Genomic DNA, 7,004 nt, shown 5'->3' with positions numbered 1-7,004 from the left:
TCTTCATGATCATCATCGCTGTGTACAGTATTAAATTGTTTAAAACTTATACTGTGTGTGTGTGTGTGTGTGTGTGTGTATATATATATATATATATATATAAAATACAGTTTTTTGTCTGGTGAAAAAAATTTCCCTGGAACCTAACCCCCACCCCATTTACATTAATTCTTATGAGGAAATTGGATTCGCTTAACATCGTTTTGCTTAAAGTCGCTTTTTTCAGGAACATAACTACAATGTTAAGCGAGGAGTTACTGTACCAGCGAGTTCCTTCAGCATAAAAGGTGTCATCACATGGTGTAGAAGCTACCCCCTCCTCAGCTCCTTGTCCAGAGGGGCATGGCCAAAAGACCTTTGTGCTCTGGCTATCTGTGGCTGCTGGAATGCCCCTGCCAGCCACGGGCAGTTGGCTGTAAAGTACAGTACTTTTCCTTGAGGCTGCTCTAACTTATGCCAGGCTGGATTGGCACTGGCCCGCCCCAGAACTGGAGAGCTGTAAGGAAGAGCTAAAGCCCCCATTCTTCTCTTAGGGTCCTGCACTGAGCACAGCTCACAGACCAAAGATTCAGGTCCAAGATCTGCAAATATGCGGTCTTCAATTTCCAGTGTATTTATTTATCACTTTAAATATTTTTTTTCCAAATATACTTTGCAGCAAATAGTATCTGTAGTGGAAAGTCACTGTGTCCTCTGTGAACGTCTGAGAACTATTTTATCTTGTCAGTTGCACACATGTAACTCCCATTCACATCGGTGGAAGTTACATGCTCGCCTAGAGGCCTCTACAGTCTGCTGTGGAAAATAATGCAGTATGTTTGCCAAGTTTAACAGAGCAGGCTATAGGGGTACTACTGCTGGGCAGTGGGGCTGGGGGAGATTCACCTTGGAAAGAAAGAGGACGCTGTGATCCCCCATATGTGTGAAGAGGTAGGAACAGCAGGAGCATCTATCTCTGATTTAATTTAAAGGCCTTGGTTTAGCTAATGCACTACTCCCTCTTCTGAAAAAAAGTGCTTAATCACAAACTGATTTTCCGCTCCAGACTCCAAACATTACCTTCTGCCAACATTTGAATGACCAAAACATCACTCATTCATAGCAAATATTGAAAGTGCAGGAACATGGCAAACTGAAACTCAGTTTCTGATTTGCCAAAATGTCTTCCCCACTATCTGCCTGTCTGTAGTAGCAGGTGGCGTATTTCAAATGCAGTTAGCTTGGTGCCATACGAGCTTCTTATACTCTTCTACAATCAACTTGATCCTGGCAAGTAGATTTCTGAAATCATAGGTCTTAAGTCATAGAGCTTAAAGATGGGAAAGAACTTATTAGGTGAAATAATCAATGCAGGATATAGTGCTCTGCCTGAGGCCTTATTGGATATATTAAACCGATAATGCTCTTGCCTAAAGGAAATTAGTCTTTGAAAAATGTACATAGGGAAATATGTTAATAATGGCAAGCAACTGTAACAGGTAGCCACATGACACCATATGCTGACAAATATGAAGGACTAAAAATTTATGTTGAGCATATCAAGAGGTAGTATAGGTTTTGTACAGATATACATAATGAAAATAGGTTTCAGAGTAGCAGCCGTGTTAGTCTGTATTCGCAAAAAGAACAGGAGGACTTGTGGCACCTTAGAGACTAACAAATTTATTTGAACATAAGCTTTTGTGAGCTACAGTTCATCGTAGCTCACGAAAGCTTATGCTCAAATAAATTTGTTAGTCTCCAAGGTACCACAAGTACTCCTTATAATGAAAATACACACACATTGACATGTGTATAATTTGTTCATTACCTCAAAGACTGCCTAATATAAATGTATTGGTTTTTTGATTGTCTAAAATTAGATCTGTATGCGTCATGGTCATTTGTATGATCATACAGATGACTGCTATGGGATAATCACTGTATTATAATAGATTCTGAAGTGTTTAGATCTTGATCCAACAAGGTACTTAAACCTGTGCTTAACTTGAAGCATGTGAAAAGTCCCATTGCCAGTGATGGGATTACTTAGGTGCTCTAAGTTAAGCAAGTGCTTTGCTGGATCAAGCCCTAGATGCTGAATAAAGTGAATGTGAATGTGCTGAATAAATGTGGTACAGGGCTAGAGCCCTGAAATTCCATATGTCTTGCCAAGTGACCTCCACTGAATAACACTGAGTTCCTGTGAAAATGGCACTCCTTTTCTCCGGAATGGGTGGGATTTTTAAAGCTCCAGCACTATTTGTGAACAATCAGACCTGACTTGAATTCACTCCACAATTTTACTTTGGGATTATTTCCTGTTTCTCCTTTGGTTGTGGTTTTGGATCACTTTTACACTGCTTTGAAACTAAAAAAAATGGCCTAATATCCCAGCTCATATTCTTGTGAAGCCTCATTCATATAGGGGCCATCAAAAATTCCCAAATGCTGGTGATCTGGTTAGTGACCTCAAAGGCTGCAAAATCCGATCACAATTCATTTTTTGTTTGAACAGTGAGTCAGGAGTCAGGGGCGGGGCAGGGTTGGAACATGTTCATGGCTGAGCCTGTTAATGAATCCAGCCCTTTGTTCTACTGGGGTCTGGATGCTGACAAATGTGCAGTGTCCTGAAAGCTATGACATCTTTGTCCTGTGTCCAGGTGCAGGTTAGATACTGGGGCAGCCTGTTTTGAAAAGGAAAAAAATATTTTTAATCCTAAAATTTCTTAACATCAAAAGGGGCTTCAGCCCAGGAAAACATCAGAGCCTCTTTTCATCCCTTGGCTAGTCCTGCGATGCTACCCTAATAGGCCTGCTTGAATCCAGCTGTTATCTCGATCTTTGCATAGACATCGCCTTCTTCTTTCTCTTAAGAATATTTTTATTGCCAGTTAGGTCTACATTGTATTGCATATTGAATAACCAGCCACACATGTACTAAAATACTGTGCCATCATTACAAATCTGCTTCTTCCATGTACCAGACACCTGGCTAATTTCAGGCCAGCAGGAAGATAACCATGAACTGTAACAAACTGAATGCTAAATTCTCAGATATTGTTTGTCAGATCATTTTATCCCAGAATTGTCTCAGTACCCAATGTACTAAATAGGGACCTGATTGTCCCATCAATTGTATGTAGCAGCCCCCACTGAAAGTTAATAGGAATTAAATTCACACAACTCCCAGGGCTCATGGGAGTTTAGGAACTGGGGCCCAGATTCATCCTTGGTATGACTCCACTCACTTCAGTGGTGTTACAAGAGGAATTGACTTTGGCCCTGGATGTTTTCCTTGTGACTGGTAATAGCACAGCAGGTACCTGTACTAGCACAAACCAATGGGTATTTCTTTTTGCATGGTTAGTGGACACACCAAAGGGTGCTCAGAGTATCTTTTTGGAGAACTGTGGTAACGCATTTTCACTAATGTAGCACTGAAACACAAAATCATAGAATATCAGGGTTGGAAGGGACCTCAGGAGGTCATCTAGTCCAACCCCCTGCTCAAAGCAGGGCCAATCCCCAATTTTTGCCCCAGATCCCAAATGGCCCCCTCAAGGATTGAAGGATTGAACTCACAGCCCTGGGTTTAGCAGGCCAATGCTCAAACCACTGAGCTATCCCTCTCTCCCCCCCCTACTTAACAATTAAATATAGGCATGGTTCATATGTTTTACAGCTGTATATATTTTAAGGCTAGTGTAGCTGGTATGTGATTCTCAAGTGCACAATATGAGCACAATCCAAAGCTCACTGAAGTTGATAGAAAGGCTCCACTGAATTTGAACTAGGCAATAAACTACCTGCAAATATGATGATTTGGGGATGTTATAGTATTAAATGAAGCTAAAGCATCACAAAGTAGTTTAGTCAAAACCAAGTTTGCGCTGGATAGACTAAGCTCACATCACTTTGTTTATGAAATGCAGCGTAGCCTAGTGGCTCAGACACAGGATTGGGTACCAGGGAGTCCTGAGTGTTAATCCCCCTGTTGTCAATTATTGCAGTGTGGCCTTGGGCAAGTCACTTAATCCAGCTTTGGGCTGGTTGGTAGATAGCCTAGTTCATGTGCACAAACGTATGGGAGAGGGCCATAACCCAAACATCTTCCAAACGGGCTAGTGGGGCAAGGCCGGTGAAGGAGGCATGCACGCTATCTTCTTTCAAACAATGTGCAGCTACCCCCCAGCGATCCTGGAGACGTTATGAATGCGCCAATTAGCCAATGGAGGCCTTCTATCACAGCTTTCTGAGTGGAGAGCCAGTTTAATATTAACACTGCTCGCACAAACTGAGGTGCTGGGCCTTCTGCTGGCCTTGTTTAGAGCTCAAAAAGTTAAAACACTCCCTAAAAATACTCTGTACACTACTACTACTGGTGTACACAGCTGTAATGTCTTTCATCCAAGTATCTCAAAGCACTCTACAAACAATTACTTAGTTAAGCCTCACAATGCTCCTGGGAGGTTTATATTGTCTCTGTCTTACAGATGGGTATATTGAGGCATAGGGTCAGGGGTTAATATGATTTGCCCATGGTCAAAACTGAGACTAGAGCAGGTCAGTCTGGATTCTAACCACTATACCACCCTTCCTGCCAATGCACCAACTCCTGAGAAGGGCTGAGCACATGCAGCACCCATTTAAATCCATGGGAATTTCAATGCTCAGCACTTGTCAGGCTTTAGCTAGATACAAATAAAAGGATTCCTTTGCATAAGGGTGGGTGCAATGGGTGGTTCAGCATTCTGCCTCCTATTTGGCCTATTGTTATTTGTCCAGCAGCTTACGGATTTTTTTTTTTTTTTTTTTTTACACAAAAAAACTGGCTTCTGGATTTTATAAATCATGCTAGTATGTAAATCACTAGCTTTTCTAAGGAAAGGCTCTATTCTAAATCCTATGCTGAATCTCCATTCTACAGGGGTCATCAAGTGTGCAATTCCTGAAGGATTCTCCAAGCAGGTCAGTAAAATGCACAGCTATAGATCCTCTTCTTGAAGGAGCATTTTTAATTGCATATTTTATCCAGCTGGCTCAACGTGGCCTTTGGGAACAGCACCTATCTCTCTACTTGGCAAAGGCTGATAAAAGACTGTATATTTTCTATGATCACATGCTCATGCATTAGTAGCTTTCATTTACTTTCTCCATTTCACTCAAAGATATCACACAGTTGAAAAGCAGAATAAAAGGAATCTGCCCTTTTGACCAGTTCTCTTTTCCTTTAATCTCCAGTTTTTCTTTTATTTCCCCTTCTCTTACATGCAGCACCATAGATCTTTCACAATGGCCTTTATCTGATCTGGGTGTATCATTTAAAGGCTGGTAATACTGTAGCAACTGATTAACAATCTCTCTTGCCTAGAACCCCTTGCATACCCTTCAAGGTAGGGTAGAACAGAGCTGAAAGAGAGCATTGCAATATGCAGAAACCTGTCTGAATGAATTTGTGCATGTCTGTAAGACACTTACATAGTTTGTTTTTTCCATAGGGTGCCCTGATACCATATGCAGAGATGTCTATAGCCAAATCAGTGCCATCTCACTGGCCCCAGGCACATTCACTGTGGGGGTATTGTAGGAGTTAAATATTGGAACTAATGTTCCGTAAAGAAAAAGTGTGTTGTACTGGAAACAAATACCCTGCTATGCTTAAAGCTTCCATTAGATGTCTCTAGTCCCTTGATCTTGGCAAAGAAGGAAGTGGAGCATGACAGTAGGTGGTTAGTAGCTGAAGATGGAGTTGGAAAGTGGCCATTCATCCTTCTAGTTAGCAAGCAGGAACTGATACAGAGTGTCAAACTGCTCAGGAAACCAACTGCAAACCAACTTCTGACAAATTAAGGTCCTTTCTGACCTCTGGTGGCATTGGGCTTTCAGAAACGAACAGTCCAGATATTAAAAATATTTGTATTAAAGGAAAGCATTCCTAGATTTCAGAGTATCATCCGTGTTAGTCTGTATCCGCAAAAAGAAAAGGAGGACTTGTGGTCTCTAAGGTGCCACAAGTCCTCCACTCCTAGATTAGCATTGTTCTGCTTTATTAATGTGTGTTCCTAACAATTTTTTCCCCCATTTTTTAAAGAGGCTGCAGTTTTTCCTTGATTAGTTTGATTCCTTAAACACAATACTTTCCCACTGTCACCTTCAAGTACAATTAACAGTTTTTCAAAACAGTCATGGCTACGTTTTCAAAACCACTTTGCAAACATTAACAAATGGAAGCAAAATGCCCACTGATTTCTGTGGCGCAGGCCTTTAATAGGAATCACTAAGTATTTCTATCCATATTTTACATGTGCATAAACTGGGGTACAGAGAAGTTAGGTGACTTATCCGTATGTCAGGGGCAGAGCGGTAACTAGAGCTCAGAAGTTCCTGGGTGCCAGCTCCGTGTTCAGTCCATTTGGCTAAGTTGCTGCTAATATTTTCATGCCATAGAACAGAGCAAGTAAGAGTGGGCTATCTATTCTTTTCCGTTGGCTCATTAAAAGTAATCAAGAACCTAAATAGCTGTTAAGATGAAGGAAGGTCTCTAAGGTAAAGAGACAGGGATTGGAAAAACTGCAAAGCACTAATTACATTAATTGCATCAGTTTGAGTAAATTTTCTCCTTCCCTCTTCTCCATCAATAAACTTCTGAGAACCCAGCCCTAGGAAACAGCCCAGCAGCAGGGCCTAATCTCCTAGCCATACTCACTTGTCTAGTCCCACTAAAACTGATGGCATAGTAGGCAAATAAGCAGGGCAGCAGGGTGAGACCTGCAGTGACCATATCCCCTCTGTTTGTCTGTGTGGCAGTAGCACTGTATTAAGGTCTTAGCCTGCAGCCATTTATCATAGGAGGACTCCCACTGGGCATTTTGTAGGGTATACACTTGTGCCTCTAGATGGAGAGCCTACCACTCTTCCTCGTACAAGCAGGCCTTACACAAGTAATCCCCCTGAAGCTAGGATTACTCACGTGAGTACGGGCTATGCAGGATCGGGCCCTTGGTTCTTTCTCTGGCAGGTTC

Source organism: Chelonia mydas, chromosome 1 (genome assembly GCF_015237465.2).
Source record: "Chelonia mydas isolate rCheMyd1 chromosome 1, rCheMyd1.pri.v2, whole genome shotgun sequence".
NCBI classification, from domain to species: domain Eukaryota; kingdom Metazoa; phylum Chordata; order Testudines; family Cheloniidae; genus Chelonia; species Chelonia mydas.
Note: the sequence above shows the minus strand (reverse complement) of the source record.